The following is a 17,535-nucleotide window of genomic DNA, read 5'->3' as shown; positions in this document are numbered from 1 at the left end:
CGTACACGAATGCCCGCTGTGGATTGTACCAGGGGATGGCCCCACGTTTTTGGGCAGAAGCTGGCTGGGAAAAATCCGCTTGAACTGGGATGACATCGGAGTGCTTTCGTCCGTCGACAACTCCTCATGTGCCCAGGTTCTGAGCAGATTTCCATTGTTGTTCAAGCCAGGCATTGGAAGCTTCTCAGGGGCGAAAGTGCAGATCCATTTGGTTCCCACTATGCGACCCATTCACCACAAGGCACGGGCAGTACCGTACATGATGCGTGAGAAAGTGGAAATTGAGCTGGACAGGCTGCAGCGAGAAGGCATCATCACGCTGGTGGAATTCAACAAGTGGGCCAGTCCGATTGTCCCGGTACTTAAAGAGAACGGCACGGTCAGAATTTGTGGGGACTATAAAGTAACGATTAATCGTTTCTTGCAGCAGGACCAGTACCCGCTACCCAAGGCAGATGACCTATTTGCGACCCTGGCTGGAGGGAAGATGTTCACCAAGTTGGACCTGACCTCGGCCTACATGACGCAGGAGCTGGAGGAGTCTTCGAAAGGCCTCACCTACATTAACACACACAAAGCTCTGTTCATCTATAACAGATGCCCGTTCGGGATTCGGTCGGCCACGGCAATTTTCCAACGGAACATGGAGAGTCTGCTAAAGTCAGTTCCTCGCACTGTGGTTTTCCAGGACGACATACTGGTTACAGGTCGGGACACCAGTGAGTACTTGAAAAATCTGGAAGAGGTTCTTAGTAGGTTGGATCACGTGGGACTCAGGTTCAAACGCTTGAAGTGTGCTTTCCTGGCGTCGGAGGTCGAGTTCTTGGGAAGAAGAATCGCAGCAGACGGCATCAGACCTAACGACGCCAAGACGGAGGCCATAAAGAAAAAAAAAAGCCGAGACCACAGAACGTGACGGAGCTGTGGTCGTTCCTAGGACTCCTTAACTATTTCGATAATTTCCTACCTGGGTTAAGCACCCTGCTAGAACCCCTACATGTGCTACTGTGCAAGAGAGACGACTGGGTATGGGGAAATTAACAAGAGACTGCCTTTGAGAAAGCCAGAAATCTATTGTGTTCAAACAAACTGCCTGTCCTATATAACCGTTGTGAATGATTAGTGCTAGCTTGCGATGCGTCGTCATACGGGATTGGGTGTGTGTTACAACAGGCTAACGAATTGGAGATTTTGCAACCAGTCGCCTATGCATCCAAGAGCTTGTCCAAGGCCGAAAGGGCCTACAGCATGATTAAAAAAGAGGCTCTGGCATGCATTTACGGGGTAAAAAAATGCACCAGTACTTATTTGGCCTCAAGTTTGAGCTTGAAACTGACCACAAGCTGCTCATATTGCTGTTCTCCGAGAGCAAAGGGCTTAACACCAATGCCTCTGCCTGCATCCAAAGATGGGTGCTCACGCTGTCGGCATACAACTATGTAATCCGCCACAGACTGGGCACAGAGAACTGCGCAGATGCTCTCAGTCGGCTACCATTGCCCATCACCGGGATGGAAATGGCACAGCCTGCGGACTTGCTCATGGTAATGGATGCATTCGAAAACAGAAAGTCACCTGTTATGGCCCACCAGATCAGGACCTGGACCAGCCAGGATCCTTTATTATCCTTGGAAAAAAACTGTGTCCTCCATGGGAGCTGGTCCAGCGTCCCAGCGGAGATGCAGGAAGTGATTAAGCCGTTCCACAGGCGCAAAGATGAAATGTCCCTGTCTGTTGTGGGGCAATCGCGTGGTCTTGCCCAAGAAAGGCAGATGTACGTTCATTTGTGAACTGCACAGCACCCACCCAGGTATTGTAATGATGAAAGCCGTAGCCAGATCCCATGTGCGGTGGCCCGGCATCGACTCAGATTTAGAATCATACGTGAGCCAGTGCAACACTTGCTCTCAGCTGAGCAATGCACCCAGAGAGGTGGTTTGTGGTCGTGGCCCTCAAACCGTGGTCGAGGATCCACATAAGAACATAAGACCATAAGAATTAGGAACAGGAGTAGGCCATCTAGCCCCTCGAGCCTGCTCCGCCATTCAATAAGATCATGGCTGATCTGGTCGTGGACTCAGCTCCACTTACCCGCCCTCTCCCCGTAACCCTTAATTCCCTTATTGGTTAAAAATCTATCTATCTGTGACTTGAATACATTCAATGAGCTAGCCTCAACTGCTTCCTTGGGCAGAGAATTCACAGGTTCACAACCCTCTGGGAGAAGAAATTCTTTCTCAACTCGGTTTTAAATTGGCTCCCCCGTATTTTGAGGCTGTGCCCCCTAGTTCTCGTCTCCCCTACCAATGGAAACAACTTCTCTGCCTCTATCTTGTCTATCCCTTTCATGATTTTAAATGTTTCTATAAGATCACCCCTCATCCTTCTGAACTCCAACGAGTAAAGACCCAGTCTACTCAATCTATCATCATAAGGTAACCCCCTCATTTCTGGAATCAGCCTAGTGAATCGTCTCTGTACCCCCTCCAAAGCTAGTATATCCTTCCTTAAGTAAGGTGGCCAAAACTGCACGCAGTACTCCAGGTGCGGCCTTACCAATACCTTATACAGTTGCAGCAAGACCTCCCTGCTTTTGTACTCCATCCCTCTCGCAATGAAGGCCAACATTCCAATTGCCTTCCTGATTACCTGCTGCACCTGAAAACTAATCTTTTGGGATTCATGCACAAGGACCCCCTGGTCCCTCTGCACCATGGCATGTTGTAATTTCTCCCCATTCAAATAATATTCCCTTTTACTGTTTTTTTTCCCAAGGTGGATGACCTCACACTTTCCGACATTGTATTCCATCTGCCAAACCTTAGCCCATTCGCTTAACCTATCCAAATCTCCTTGCAGCCTCTCTGAGTCCTCTACACAACCTGCTTTCCCACTAATCTTAGTGTCATCTGCAAATTTTGTTGCACTACACTCTGTCCCCTCTTCTAGGTCATCTATGTATATTGTAAACAGTTGTGATCCCAGCACTGATCCCTGTGGCACACCACTAACCACTGATTTCCAACCGGAAAAGGACCCATTTATCCCGACTCTCTGCTTTCTGTTCGCCAGCCAATTCTCTATCCATGCTAATACATTTCCTCTGACTCCGCGTACCTTTATCTTCTGCAGTAACCTTTTGTGTGGCACCTTATCGAATGCCTTTTGGAAATCTAAATACACCACATCCATCGGTACACCTCTATCCACCATGCTTGTTATATCCTCAAAGAATTCCAGTAAGTAAACATGATTTCCCTTTCATGAATCCATGCTGCGTCTGCTTGATTGCACTATTCCTATCTAGATGTCCCGCTATTTCTTCCTTAATGATAGTTTCAAGCATTTTCCCCACTACAGATGTTAAACTAACCGGCCTATAGTTACCTGCCTTTTGCCTGCCCCCTTTTTTAAACAGAGGCGTTACATTAGCTACTTTCCAATCCGATGGTACCTCCCCAGAGTCCAGAGAATTTTGGTAGATTATAACGAATGCATCTGCTATAACTTCCGCCATCTCTTTTAATACCCTGGGATGCATTTCATCAGGACCAGGGGACTTGTCTACCTTGAGTCCCATTAGCCTGTCCAGCACTACCCCCATAGTGATTGTCTCAAGGTCCACCCTTCCCACATTCCTGTGGCCTGCAAATTTTGGCATGGTTTTTGTGTCTTCCACTGTGAAGATGGAAGCAAAATAATTGTTTAAGGTCTCAGCCATTTCCACATTTCCCATTATTAAATCCCCCTTTTTATCTTCTAAGGGACCAACATTTACTTTAGTCTTTTCCATTTTCTATATCTGTAAAAGCTTTTACTATCTGTTTTTATGTTTTGCGCAAGTTTACCTTTGTAATCTATCTTCACTTTCTTTATTGCTTTTTTAGTCATTCTTTGCTGTTGCTTAAAATTTTCCCAATCCTCTAGTTTCCCACTAACCTTGGCCACCTTATACGCATTGGTCTTTGATTTGATACTTTCCTTTATTTCCTTGGTTATCCACGGCTGGTTATCCCTTCTCTTGCTGCCCTTCTTTTTCACTGGAATATATTTTTGTTGCGCACTATGAAAGAGCTCCTTAAAAGTCCTCCACTGTTCCTCAATTGTGCCATCGTTTAGTCCTTGTTTCCAGTCTACTTTAGCCAACTCTGCCCTCATCCCACTGTAGTCCCCTTTGTTTAAGCATAGTATGCTCGTTTCTGACACAACCTCCTCATCCTCAATCTGTATTACAAATTCAACCATATTGTGATCACTCATTCCGAGAGGATCTTTTACGAGGAGATCGTTTATTTTTCCTGTCTCATTACACAGGACCAGATCTAAGATGGCTTGCTCCCTTGTAGGTTCTGTTACATACTGTTCTAAGAAACAATCCTGTATGCATTCTATTAATTCCTCCTCCAGGCTACCCCGTGCGATTTGATTTGACCAATCGATATGTAGGTTAAAATCCCCCATGACTACTGCCGTTCCTTTTTCACATGCCTCCATTATTCCCTTGATTATTGCCCACCCCACCGTGAAGTTATTATTTGGGGGCCTATAAACACATGGATTATGCAGGCCCATTTCTAGGCAAAATGTTCTTGGATGTCGTGGATGCTTACTCAAAGTGGATTGTATGTGTAATAATGTCTGTAAGGACGTCCACGGCCACCATCGAAAGCCTACGAGCTATGTTTGCCACGCACGGTCTGCCTGATGTCCAAGTCAGTGACAATGGGCCGTATTTCACCAGTGCTGAATTCAAGGAATTCATGACCCACAATGGGATCAAGCACGTCACATCTGCCCCATTCAAGCCCGCATCCAACGGCCTGGCAGAACAGCAGTTCAGACCATCAAGCAAAGCTTGAAACACGTGTCGGAAGGCTCCCTGCAGACCCGACTGTCCCAAGTGTTGCTCAGCTACCGCACCAGACCCCACTCACTCACCGAGGTTCCCCCAGCCGAGCTGCTCATGAAAAGGGTGCTCAAAACAAGGCTCGCTCTTGACAACCCTGATCTCCATGATCACATGGAGGGCAAGCGGCATCAACAAAGCGTGTACTACCGCACAAATTTGTCACATGATATTGAGGTCAATGACCCTGTGTTTGTACTCAATTATGGACATGGTCTCAAATGGCTCGCTGGCACAGTCATAGCTAAAGAGGGGAGTAGGGTGTTTCAGGTCAAATTGGCCAATGGACGAACGTGCAGAAATCATTTGGACCAAATCAAATTGCGGTTTACCAACAGCTACGAACAACCCGAAGAGGACACCACCAACTTTGATCCTCCAACACACACACAAGTGACAACTGACATCATGGTTGACCACGAAGTCGAACTCTCCATCCCCAGCAGCCCGACAAGGCCGGCTGCCCAACAACCCAGTGAAGAACAACCAACTCACCCACACCTGCACTTGTACCGAGACGATCGACAAGGGGGCGAAAAGCCCCAGATCGTCTCACCTTGTAAACAAGCGTACTATTAACTTTACGAGGAAGTGATGTTATGTATTTAACCCCTTGTAACCTGTATCACACCACCACCAGAGGGCCTACCTGTTGGAGTTCCAAGGGATTGCAGCATCCCTTGGGAGCACTGTATATAAGCAGGCCACCCACGAGGTACCTGTACTCTGGAGTCTTATTAAAGGAGCTAAGGTCACACTTGCTCATTGTTCACAGTACTCAATTTCACCCTTTATTATGAGTGTATCAGGTGGGGATGTTACATTTTTTCAAGGTGGCTTTGAGGGCGTCCTTGAAGCGTTTTCTCTGCCCTCCTGGGGCTCGCTTGCCAAGATGGAGCTTGGAGTAGAGTGCCTGTTTCGGGTGTCTTGTATCAGGCATGCGAACTACGTAGCCTGCCCATCGGAGCTGATTGAGCGTGGTCAATGCTTTGATGCTGGGGATGTTAGCCTGAGAGATAACACTTACGTTGGTGCGCCTATCCTGCCAATGGATTTGCAGAATTTTGTGGAGACAGCGCTGGTGGTACTTCTCTGGTACTTTGAGGGGCCTACTGTGTCATGTATTTAACTGTCATTGTAACCCATGTATAAACTGACCTAAGTTGTACACCGTGAGAACATTGACCACTAGGTGGTGAACTTGTGGGAGACACTCCTAATCTGGACTTTCAGGTATAAAAGGGAAAGCTCCACCCACCTTCATCACTTCAGTGTTGGCTAATAAAGGTAACTGGTCACAGAGTGACCTTCTCTCAAGTATTGGCCTTGTGTGCATTTATACTGTATAGTAAGGACATGTTATTGGCGACGAGAAACTGGGATTTAAACCACGCGATCATGGCCACTAGCAGCACAGATGAGAGGTACTGTGTTGGTGATGATTGGGATGATTTTATTGAGAGACTACAGCAATGTTTCGTCACTAAGGAATGGCTGGGACAGTATTCGGTCGACAAACACAGGGCTCATCTCCTGACGGTTTGTGAATCCAGGACGTATTCCCTGATGAAGGACCTTCTAGTGCCAGAGACGCCAGCGGAGAAGACTTTTGAAGAGCTCAGTAAGTTGATCAGGGAACACCTTAAACCGGCGAGCAGCTTGCACATGGCGAGACACCGGTTTTACACGCACCGGCGGCGAGAAGGGCAAAGCGTTCCAGACTTCGTGACAGACCTCCGGCGACTGGCGAGCCTATGTAAGTTCTCAGATGCATGCAGAGCGGAGCTGCTGCGAGACTTTTTTATTGAGGGCATCAGGCACATTGGGGTTTTCAGGAAACTGATTGAGACCAAAGACTTGACCCTGAAACGGCCACTTTGATGGCCCAGACATTTATCCCAGGGGAGGAAGAGACCAGAATGATGTTTGACAAAAATCTTGGTTTAAATGCAGCAAATGGACAGGGAGTCAACATTGTTAACGCGGCACACAGTTCTCCAGGCAGACAGGGGCAATCGGATATGCCCGAGCATGTAGTCGAACCCAAAGGGGGAATTCAACAGAGACAATGGCTAGCTGAACGGTGATTCATACCATTGCAAGGGACAATGCGGCCAGTAATGGGGCCATCAACACCTGTTAATGGTGCGCTTAAGGACAGTTACAGAGACAGTCAGAGACAATCGACTGGTAATGGACCTTTTGTTTCCAACATTGACTCATGTTGGAGGTGTGGAGGCAAACACACTGCCAGAGTTTGCAGATATCAGCAATATACCTGCAGAAACGGCAACATCAGCGGTCACTTGGCGCGTATGTGCAGGAAGCCTGCAGCCAGGTTGATGTACAAGGAGGACGGGGACGTTGTAAGCCCTACGAAGCCAAATGGACACTAAAGGAAATCGCTGGAAGCTGAAGTTCAGCGAGTTCATGTGGAGCGCATATACAGTTCATACACCAGGACGCCACCGATATTGATCAAAGTGCTCCTCAATTCCATCCCAGTATCAATGGAGCTAGACACAGGGGCCAGCCAGTCCCTGATGAGTATCAAACAGTTCGACAAGTTGTGAGCGTCCAAGGCTAGGAGGCCAAAATTATTGCCAATTGAAGCATAGCTACGGACACATACGAAGAAGATCATTCCGGTGCTAGGCAGCGCCATGGTAGTCGTGACCCACAAAGATTCGGAGAACAGGTTGCCACTCTGGATTGTCCCAGGGTACGGTCCCGCACTGCTGGGGAGGAGTTGGCTGGCTGTCATGAACTGGAAATGGGGCGATGTCAATGCAATTTCTTCTGTGGAGCGAATATCATGCTCACAAGTGCTGGATAAATTTGACTCACTATTTCATCCCGGCATTGGCACTTTCTTGGGGACCAAGATAGTGATTCACATAAACCCGGACGCCAGGCCAGTACACCACAAGGCCAGAGCGGTGCCGTACGTGATGCGGGAAAAGATAGAAGGCGAATTGGACTGCCTGCTGAGGGAAGGCATCATCTCGCCAGTCGAATTCAGTGATTGGGCAACCTATGCAGACTGGACCGGGTAGGTCTGCGACTGAAAAAGGCGAAGTGTATCTTCCCAGCTTCAGAGGTAGAATTCCTGGGGATGAGGGTAGCAGCAGACAGGATCAGACTCACTGCGTCCAAAACAAGGGATCCAGAGAGCACCCAGACCCCGTAACACAACGGAACTGCGTTCGTTCCTGGGGCTCCTGAACTATTTTGGTAACTTTCTTCCCAAATTGAGCACGCTGTTCGAGCCGCTACACGTGCTCCTATGCAAAGGTCTCAAATGGGTCTGGGGAGACAGCCAGGAAAGGGCTTTTGATAGAGCACGGAATTTGTTATGTTCCAACAATCTGTTAACGCTATATGACCCATGTAAGAAACTTGTTTTAACGTGCGATGCGTCGTCCTATGGTGTCGGGTGTGTGTTGCAGCATGTTAATGCCAAGGATCAGTTACAGCTGGTAGTTTATGCCTCCAGAAGTCTGTCCCAGGCAGAACGGGGCTACAGGATGGTAGAAAAGGAAGCGCTTGCATGTGTATATGCTGTAAAAAAGATGCACCAGTACCTGTTTGGCAGGAAATTTGAGCTGGAGACAGATCACAAACCCCTAACGTCCCATTTGGCTGACAACAAGGCCATAAATGCAAATGCATCGGTCCACATACAGAGGTGGGCACTCATGTTAGCCGCCTATGACTATACAATTCGGCACAGACCGGGCACTGAAAACTGTGCCGATGCACTCAGCAGGCTTCCACTAGCCACCACCGAGGGGAAACCGAGCATGCTGCTGAGATGGTCATGGCTGTTGAAGCTTTCGAAAGCGAAGGCTCACCCGTGACAGCCCGTCAGATTAAAGTCTGGACAAATAGAGACCTTCTACTGTCATTAGTCAAGAAATGTGTCCTGAATGGGGACTGGGCAGCCACGTACAGGGCATGCCCTGAGAAATTCAAACCATTTCATAGGCGCAAGGATGAACTCTCGATTCAGGCCGATTGCCGACTGTGGGGAAACCGAGTAGTCATGCCCCAAATGGGCAGAGAGATGTTCATCAGAGAACTCCACAATGAGCACCCGGACATTGTCATAATGAAGGCAATTGCCAGGTCACAGGTTTGGTGACCAGGGATAGATGCAGACCTGGAACTTTGTGTTTCAGGTGCAACACGTGTGCCCAACTGGGCAATGCGCCCAGGGAAGCCCCCCTTAGCTCCAGGTCCTGGCCCGCCAAGCCATGGTCACGCATCCATGTGGACTCTGCAGGTCCTTTCATGGAAAAAATGTTTTTGGTTGTAGTAGACGCCTACTCCAAATGGATCGAGTGTGACATTCTCAATTCAAGCACATCCTCTGCCATGGCAGAAAGTCTCCGTCAATGTTTGCCGCCCATGGTCAACCAGACGTCTTGGTCAGCGACAATGTCCCGTGCTTTACAAGCAGGACTTCATGGCAGGAAATGGTATCAACCATGTCAGAATGACACCGTTCAAGCCGGCCTCAAACGGCCAGGCGGAACGAGCAGTCCAGATAATCAAACAGAGGATGCTCAGAATCCAAGGGGGTTCCCTACAAAGCCGCTTATCATGCCTCCTGTTGGCCAATAGATCCTGACCATACTCGCTTACAGGGGTCCCACCCGCGGGGCTGCTAATGAAAAGGACGCTCAAAACCAGGTTATCCCTTATACACCCTACCATGAAGGAAATTGTTGGGAGCAGGCGGCAGTCACAATGTGACTACCCGGTAACTCTGGACGAGATGACAAAGGCCGTCTGGTCCCTTGCGACGAGTAAAACTTCCGGAAGCGATGGCTTACCGGTCGAGTTGTATTCGGCTCTGTGGGACTGGATGGGCCCAGACCTGCTGGAAGTGTACGAGGGTATGCTTCTGGCTGGCAGTATGTCAGAATCAATGAGAAGGCATCATCACCCTCATCTACAAGCAGAAGGGGGAGAGGGAGGAAATCAAAAACTGGCGGCCCATTTCGCTGCTCAACGTGGACGACAAGATCCTGTCAAAGGTCATCACCAACAGGGTCAAGTCTGCTCTTGAGCTGGTGATCCATCCCGGCAGGAAGATCTCTGATAGCCTGGCGCTACTCAGGGATACGATCGCCTACGTGCGGGACAGGGGGGTGGACACCTGCTTAATCAGCTTAGACCAGGAGAAGGCCTTTGACAGGATATCGCACACGTACCTGATGGACATGCTCTCCAAAATGGAGTTTAGGGATGGTATCCGCAATTGGATTCTAATCAACGGGTGGGAAACTGAAAGCTTTCCGATCAGATCTGGAGTCAGGCAAGGCTGTCCTCTCTCGTCTGTCTTGTTTGTGTGTTGTATCAAGCCCTTTGCTGAGTCCATCAGGAAGGATGCGGGCATTAGAGGGGTGACGATCCCAGGCAGCGGAGGCGCTCAGGTCAAGACCTCCCTGTACGTGGACGACGTGGCCATCTTTTGCTCGGATCCGCAGTCGGCCCGCAGATTGCTCACAATCTGTGACCAGTTTGAACTGGCCTCGGGAGCGAAGGTTAATCGCAGCAAAAGCGAGGCCATGTTCTTCGGCAACTGGGCCGACCGATCCTTTATTCCCTTCACCGTGAAGCCAGATTACCTGAAGGTGTTGGGAATATGGTTTGGAGCGGATGGGGCGTGTGCCAAAAACTGGGACGAGCGTATCGCCAAAGTGAAGCAAAAACTGGGATGATGGAAGCTGCACTCCCTCTCCATGGCAGGAAAGAACCTGGTCATCAGGAGTGAGGTGCTCTTGGGGTTGCTGCACGTGGCACAGGTCTGGCCCATCTCTCGCTCCTGTGCCGTGGCAGTCACCCGGGTCGTCTTCCACTTTGTCTGGAGGTCCAAAATGGACCGTGTCCGCAGAGACACAATGTACAAATCTCTGGACAGTGGAGGAAAGGATGTTCCCAACGTGGCCCTCATCCTGAAGGCCACCTTTGTGTGCGGCTGCATCAAGCTGTGCACAGACCCCCAGTACGCGTACACCAAGTGTCACTACATGCTGAGGTTCTACCTGTACCCGGCGTTGCGAAGGATGGGCCTGGCCATGCTGCCGTGAAACGCCCCCACCAGCTGGACCATGCCTGTCCACCTGTGCTTCGTGGAAAAGCATTTCACAAAAAACTCCTTTGACCACAAGGCCATAAAACAATGGTCAGCACGTAACGTCATGGACACCCTACGAAAGAAGGAGAGGGTGGACCCTGTCGGGTGGTTCCCTGAGCGGACTGTCGAACTCGTTTGGCAGAACGTCTCATCGCCAGAGCTTTCACACAAGCACCAAGACGTAGCTTGGTTGGCGGTGAGGAGGGTCTTACCCGTCAGAGTGTTCATGCACAGCCGACCTCTCAGCAACACGGCACGGTGCCCCCGAGTCGGCTGCGGAGCGGATGAGACTGTCACCCATCTCCTTCAGGATTGCGCAAGGCAGGTTTGGAAAGAGATGCAGTGGTTGCTGTCGAGGTTCATCCCAAGCAGCTCCGTAACACAGGACTCTGTGCTCTACGGGCTGTTCCCAGGGACACACACCGAGACAGACATCACCTGCTGCTGGAGGGCCATCAACTCGGTCAAAGACGCTCTTTGGTCTTGCCGAAACTTGCTGGTCTTCCAGAGCAAGGAGATGTCCACGTCTGCGGGTTGCAGACTGGCGCAATCCAAGATCCAGGATTACGTGCTGAGGGACGCACTTAAAATTAGTGCAGTCGCCGCAAAGGCACGGTGGGGAAGGGCCACAGTTTAAAACCCTTCTGCCACGTGATCTGTCAACACCTATGTTGTGCCATGTACAATGTAAGGTCTGTTTTGTAATGCACGTTGAAAAGAAAACAATGTAAATGTACCGTCACCCATTCCGTGTACTGTATACTGACACATGTAATGTAATTTTGTCGACTGAACGACAAGGTATCCCGTATTGTACCAAATTGTACTTGAACTGAAAAGCAAGGAAATGTATCGAACGGAACTGCCATCAGCACCCAAATGTAGTGTATGGGATTGCTGACCGCAGCTAAATGTACTGAACTGCTTTTGAAAGTACTGCACAAATTTTTTATATGAATAAAGTATATTTTGAAATATAAAAAAAATGTGACTACCATGACGGGAATGCGAGGGCGTGATGTATTGATGTCAATGACCCTGTCTTTGCCCTCAACTACGCTGCAGGGCCGAAATGGCTTGCAGGCACTGTGATTGCCAAAGAAGAGAATAGGATTCTGGTAGTTAAACTTACCAATGGACAAATCTGCCGCAAACACGTGGATCAAACAAAAAGGAGGTTCAGCAACTCCATAGAAGAAGCAGAGGAAGACCACGATGTAGAGTTCACTCCACCATAAGTGACCGAACACCGGAACCAAGTGGCAGAGAGCCCAGTCACTGTGGGCACTCAGGCCAGCGCCCAACAACCGGAGCCCCAAATGAGGCACTCTCCATGGGAGCGTAAACCACCAATAAGACTTTTTGGGGGGAGGTGATGTCATGCATTTAATTGTCATTGTAACCCATGTATAAACTGACCTAAGTTGTACACCATGAGAACATTGACCACTAGGTGGTGAACTTGTGGGAGACGTTCCTAACCCGGACTTTCAGGTATGAAAGGGGAAGCTCCACCCACCTTCATCACTTCAGTGCTGGCTAATAAAGGTTACTGGTCACAGAGTGACCTTCTCTCAAGTATGGGCCTCGTGTGCATTTATACTGTGTAGTAAGGATATATTATACTGTACATTGTCTTTGTCACTGAAGCATAAAGGAGGGCGGGAATCACTACTGCTCTGTAGACCATGAGCTTGGTGCCGGAATTGAGATCTTGGTCTTCAAACATTTTTTCCTCAGGTGGCCGAAGGCTGTAGTGGTGCACGGGAGGTGGTGTTGGGTTTCATCATCGATGTCTGCCCTCGCTGACAGGAGGCTCCCAAGGTTTGGAAAGTGGCCCATGCTATCCAAGGTCTTGTCATGGATCTGGACCAGTAAGGCCCTGTCTCGCATACACTTCAGTGAAGGTGTCAATGATGGTTTGGAGTTCGGCCTTCGAGTGTGCACAAGCACAAGCGTCATCTGCATACTGTAATTCAATGGCAGAGGTTGAGACAACCTTGGTACTCGACGGGAGGTGACGGAGATTGAACAATTTCCCGTTCGTTCTGTAGATTAGCGACACTCCAGCGGGGAGTTTGTTGGAGGTTACATGAAGCATTGCAGCAAGAAATATTGAGAAGAGCATTGGTGCAATGACATAGCCTTGCATGACCCCGGTCTGCACTTGTATTGGGTCTGTGATGGATCTGTACATAAGGATCACGGCTTGCATGCCATCATGGTGGTAAAAACAGAGAGACAGACTATTATCTGAATGGTGACAGATTAGGAAAAGGGGAGGTGCAAAGAGACCTGGGTGTCATGGTACATCAGTCATTGAAGGTTGGCATGCAGGTGCAGCAGGCGGTTAAGAAAGCAAATGGCATGTTGGCCTTCATAGCAAGGGGATTTGAGTACAGGGGCAGGGAGGTGTTGCTACAGTTGTACAGGGCATTGGTGAGGCCACACCTGGAGTATTGTGTACAGTTTTGGTCTCCTAACCTGAGGAAGGACATTCTTGCTATTGAGGGAGTGCAGCGAAGGTTCACCAGACTGATTCCCGGAATGGCGGGACTGACCTATCAAGAAAGACTGGATCAACTGGGCTTGTATTCACTGGAGTTCAGAAGAATGAGAGGGGACCTCATAGAAACATATAAAATTCTGACGGGGTTGGACAGGTTAGATGCAGGAAGAATGTTCCCAATGTTGGGGAAGTCCAGAACCAGGGGTCACAGTCTAAGGATAAGGGGTAAGCCATTTAGGACCGAGATGCGGAGGAACTTCTTCACCCAGAGAGTGGTGAACCTGTGGAATTCTCTACCACAGAAAGTTGTTGAGGCCAATTCACTAAATATATTCAAAAAGGAGTTAGATGAGGTCCTTACTGCTAGGGGGATCAAGGGGTATGGCGAGAAAGCAGGAATGGGGTACTGAAGTTGAATGTTCAGCCATGAACTCATTGAATGGCGGTGCAGGCTAGAAGGGCCGAATGGCCTACTCCTGCACCTATTTTCTATGTTTCTATGTCTAAGCAGGCGGAGGATGGTGATAAATTTTTGCGGACAGCCAAATTTGAGGAGGAATTCCATAATCCCTCTCGGTTGACAGAGTCAAAGGTCTTTTGTGAGGTCAAAGGCCATGTACAGAGGTTGGTGCTGCTTCCTACATTTTTCTTGACGCAAGTCAGGAGTGTGATGGAATACTTGCCTGGATGAGTGCAGCAACACTCAAGAAGCACAACACCATCCAGGACAAAGCAGCCAGCTTGATTGGCACCCCATCCACCACCTTAAACATTCACTCCCTCCACCACCGGTGCACCGTGGATGCAGTGTGTACCATCTCATCATAGGCAGTCCCTCAGAATCGAGGAAGACTTGCTTCCACTCTTAGAATGAGTCCTTAGGTGGCTGAACAGTCCAATACGAGAGCCACAGTCCCTGCCACAGGTGGGACAGGTTTGTCGCATGTTCGTTCCGCAGCCTGCGCTTGTCTTCCACATGTACTCGCCGTTAAGTCTCAAGGCACTTAGCACCCTCCTGGATCCACCTCCTCCACCCAGGGCGGTCTTTGGCCAGGGGCTCCCAGGAGTCGGTGGGGATGCTGCACTTTACCAGGGAGGCTTTGAGGATGTCCTTGTAATGTTTCCTCTGTCCACCTTTGGCTCGTTTGCCGTAAAGGAGTTCCGAGTGGAGCGCTTTTTCGGAAGTCTCGTGTCTGGCATGCGAACTATGTGGTCTGCTCAGCAGAGCTGATCAAGTGTAGTCAGTGCTTCAATGCTGGGGATGTTGGCCTGGTCGAGGACGCTAATGTTAATGCGTTTGTTCTGCCAGGGAATTTGTAGGATCTTGTGGAGGCATCGTTGGTGATATTTTTCCAGCGACTTGAGGTGTCTACTATACATGGTCCATGTCTCTGCACCATACAGGAGGTCGGGTATCACTACAGCCCTGTCGACCATGAGTTTGGTGGTAAATCTGAGGGCCTTGTCTTCGGACACTCTTTTCCTCAGGCGGCCGAAGGCTGCGCTGGCGCACTGGAGACGGTGTTGAATCTCGTCGTCAATGTCTGCCCTTGTTGATAAGAGGCTCCCGAGGTATGGGAAATGGTCCACGTTGTCGAGGGCCGCACCATGGATCTTGATGACTGTGGGGCAGTGCTGTGCGGCGAGGACAGGCTGGTGGAGGACCTTTGTCTTACGGATGTTTAGTGTAAGGCCCATACTTTTGTACGCCCCAGTAAATACGTCGACTATGTTCTGGAGTTCAGCCTCTGGGTGTGCGCAGACGCAGGCTGTCATCTACAACAGGGGTGGGCAATTATTTGGGTTGAGGGCCACTTAACAAGTTGTGGTGAGCTGCTAAGGGCTGCCCATCAATTTTGCACAAATCGCGCGATCCTGTGCAGGCCACTGCCCAGCTCCTGCCACTGGAAGAGATACTGTGCGTGAGTGGCTGCATAGTGGCCGGCTGCACAGCAAATTTAAAGGGACCGCATACGGAAAAATATTAAAGGGAACATTGTATAAACATATATATGGCATAAACAGAAATTCAGTAAGTAGTCAGATGCTATGTTACGTGCACATGTTTTCGATACTGTTTAGAAATGAATCAAAGATAAAAGTGAAAATGTTGTGGTATCTTCTGGTCTCTGTAAATCAGTGTTGTGAAATAGAACTGTACCCTCCTTAGAGCCCGTGTCAGCATCAATTTCCTACCTCAGTCATCCGAATGACCCTCTGCATATGTTACTAATGTCGTCCCAATTGGAGACAGATGAGAACTCCCCTGCTGTCGTAATCTGGATACCGGAAGAGGAAAGATGCAGCACTGGTCACTTTCTTCAGTAAAAGAGTGGTGGAGATGAGCAGCCATGACTCCACTCTAAAACGGGTAGGGCATATTCGAGTACACGGTGCTTTCTGGGTATGGACATCCGCCATTGGGGCCCAGAATCAAGGAACGAACCCTTTTATTCATTGGAATGAAGTATTACTGTGTTTTTTCCTTGGCTGCAATTCAGTCTGTCTCTGACCCATGAGAAGTGAAGGTGGATAGAGGAATGTGCAGCTCGAGCTCTGGCTCGCGTTCTATTTCTGTCCCATCCAGCAGGCCGGATAGAATAAGGTGGTGGGCCGGATGGGCCATATTATGCCCACCACTGATCTACAAGATGCACTGCAGCAACTCGCCAAGGCTTCTTCGCAGCACCTCCCAAATCCGTGATTTCTACCACCTAGAAGGGCAAGGGCAGCAGGTGCTTGGGAACACCATCAACTGCAGGTTCCCCTCCAAGTTAAACACCATCCTGATTTTGAAATATATCGCTGTTCCTTCATTATCGCTGGGTCAAAATCCTGGAACTCCCCCCACCTCTAACAGCACTCTGTTACCTTCACCACACGGACTGCAGCAGTTCAAGAAGGTGGCTCACCACCATCTTCTCAAGGGGCAATTAGAGATGGGCAATTAATGCGGACGAGTTTATTTGTACTTTAAAAATGGCCGCCCTTGTCTCTGATTGGTCCCCTTGGAGGATAAGCCACACCCTGAAGCTTCTCTGGAATGTGTAACTGGAATCGCCCAGCCCAAGTTCTCACTGACTTCGCAAATTGTAACTCGATCCACTTTGACTTTCAGAAGCCACAAAGGATAGATCTCCCCAGAAGCCACCTAGTGCCAGCCGAAGTCCCTTATCCCAGCGCAAGTGCGTCCCTCCCCCCAGCCAAAGTCCCTTGCCCCCTCAGCACAACTGCTGCTTCCCCAACCGAAGTCCCTTATACCAGCGCACGTGCATAACCTTACCCCCCCCCCCCACCCCCACTACAAATGGGGCATTGTGTGTGGATTGTTAACAGCTTTATTGGGTATGAAGTGAATAGTGACAGTGTCATGACATCTGGATTGGAAAATCCTCTCTCCCCTCCGATCCCCCCCACCGTGTCTCTCTCCCCACCCCCCCACCCCCAGTCTCTCTCTCTCTCCCCCCAGGCTCTCTTTTTTCCCCCCGCACAGTTTCTGCCTCTCCCCCCCTCTCTACCCTACCCCCAGTCTCTGCCTCTCCCCTCCCTCTGTCTCTCCCTCCAGTCTCTCTCTCTCTCCCCCAGGCTCTCTCCCCCCACCTCCCCCCCCGCACTGTCTCTCTCCCCAGTCTCTGCCTCCCCCCCTTCTGTCTCTCCCCCCAGTCTTTCTCTCACTGCCCCCCCCACAGTCTCTCTCCCCCTCTCTCTCCCCCCAGTCTCTCTCTCTCTCTCTCCCCAGGCTCTCTCTCCACCGCCCCCCACCCCCGCAGTCTCTCTCTCTCTCTCTCCCACCCCAGTCTCTCTCTCTCTCTCTCCCCAGGCTCTCTCTCCACCGCCCCCCACCCCCGCAGTCTCTCTCTCTCTCTCTCCCACCCCAGTCTCTCTCTCTCTCTCTCCCCAGGCTCTCTCTCCACCCCCCCACCCCCCGCAGTCTCTCTCTCTCTCTCCCCCTAGTCTCGCTCTCTCTCTCTCTCT

Source organism: Pristiophorus japonicus, chromosome 9 (genome assembly GCF_044704955.1).
Source record: "Pristiophorus japonicus isolate sPriJap1 chromosome 9, sPriJap1.hap1, whole genome shotgun sequence".
NCBI lineage: Eukaryota > Metazoa > Chordata > Chondrichthyes > Pristiophoridae > Pristiophorus > Pristiophorus japonicus.
This window is presented reverse-complemented; position numbering follows the sequence as displayed.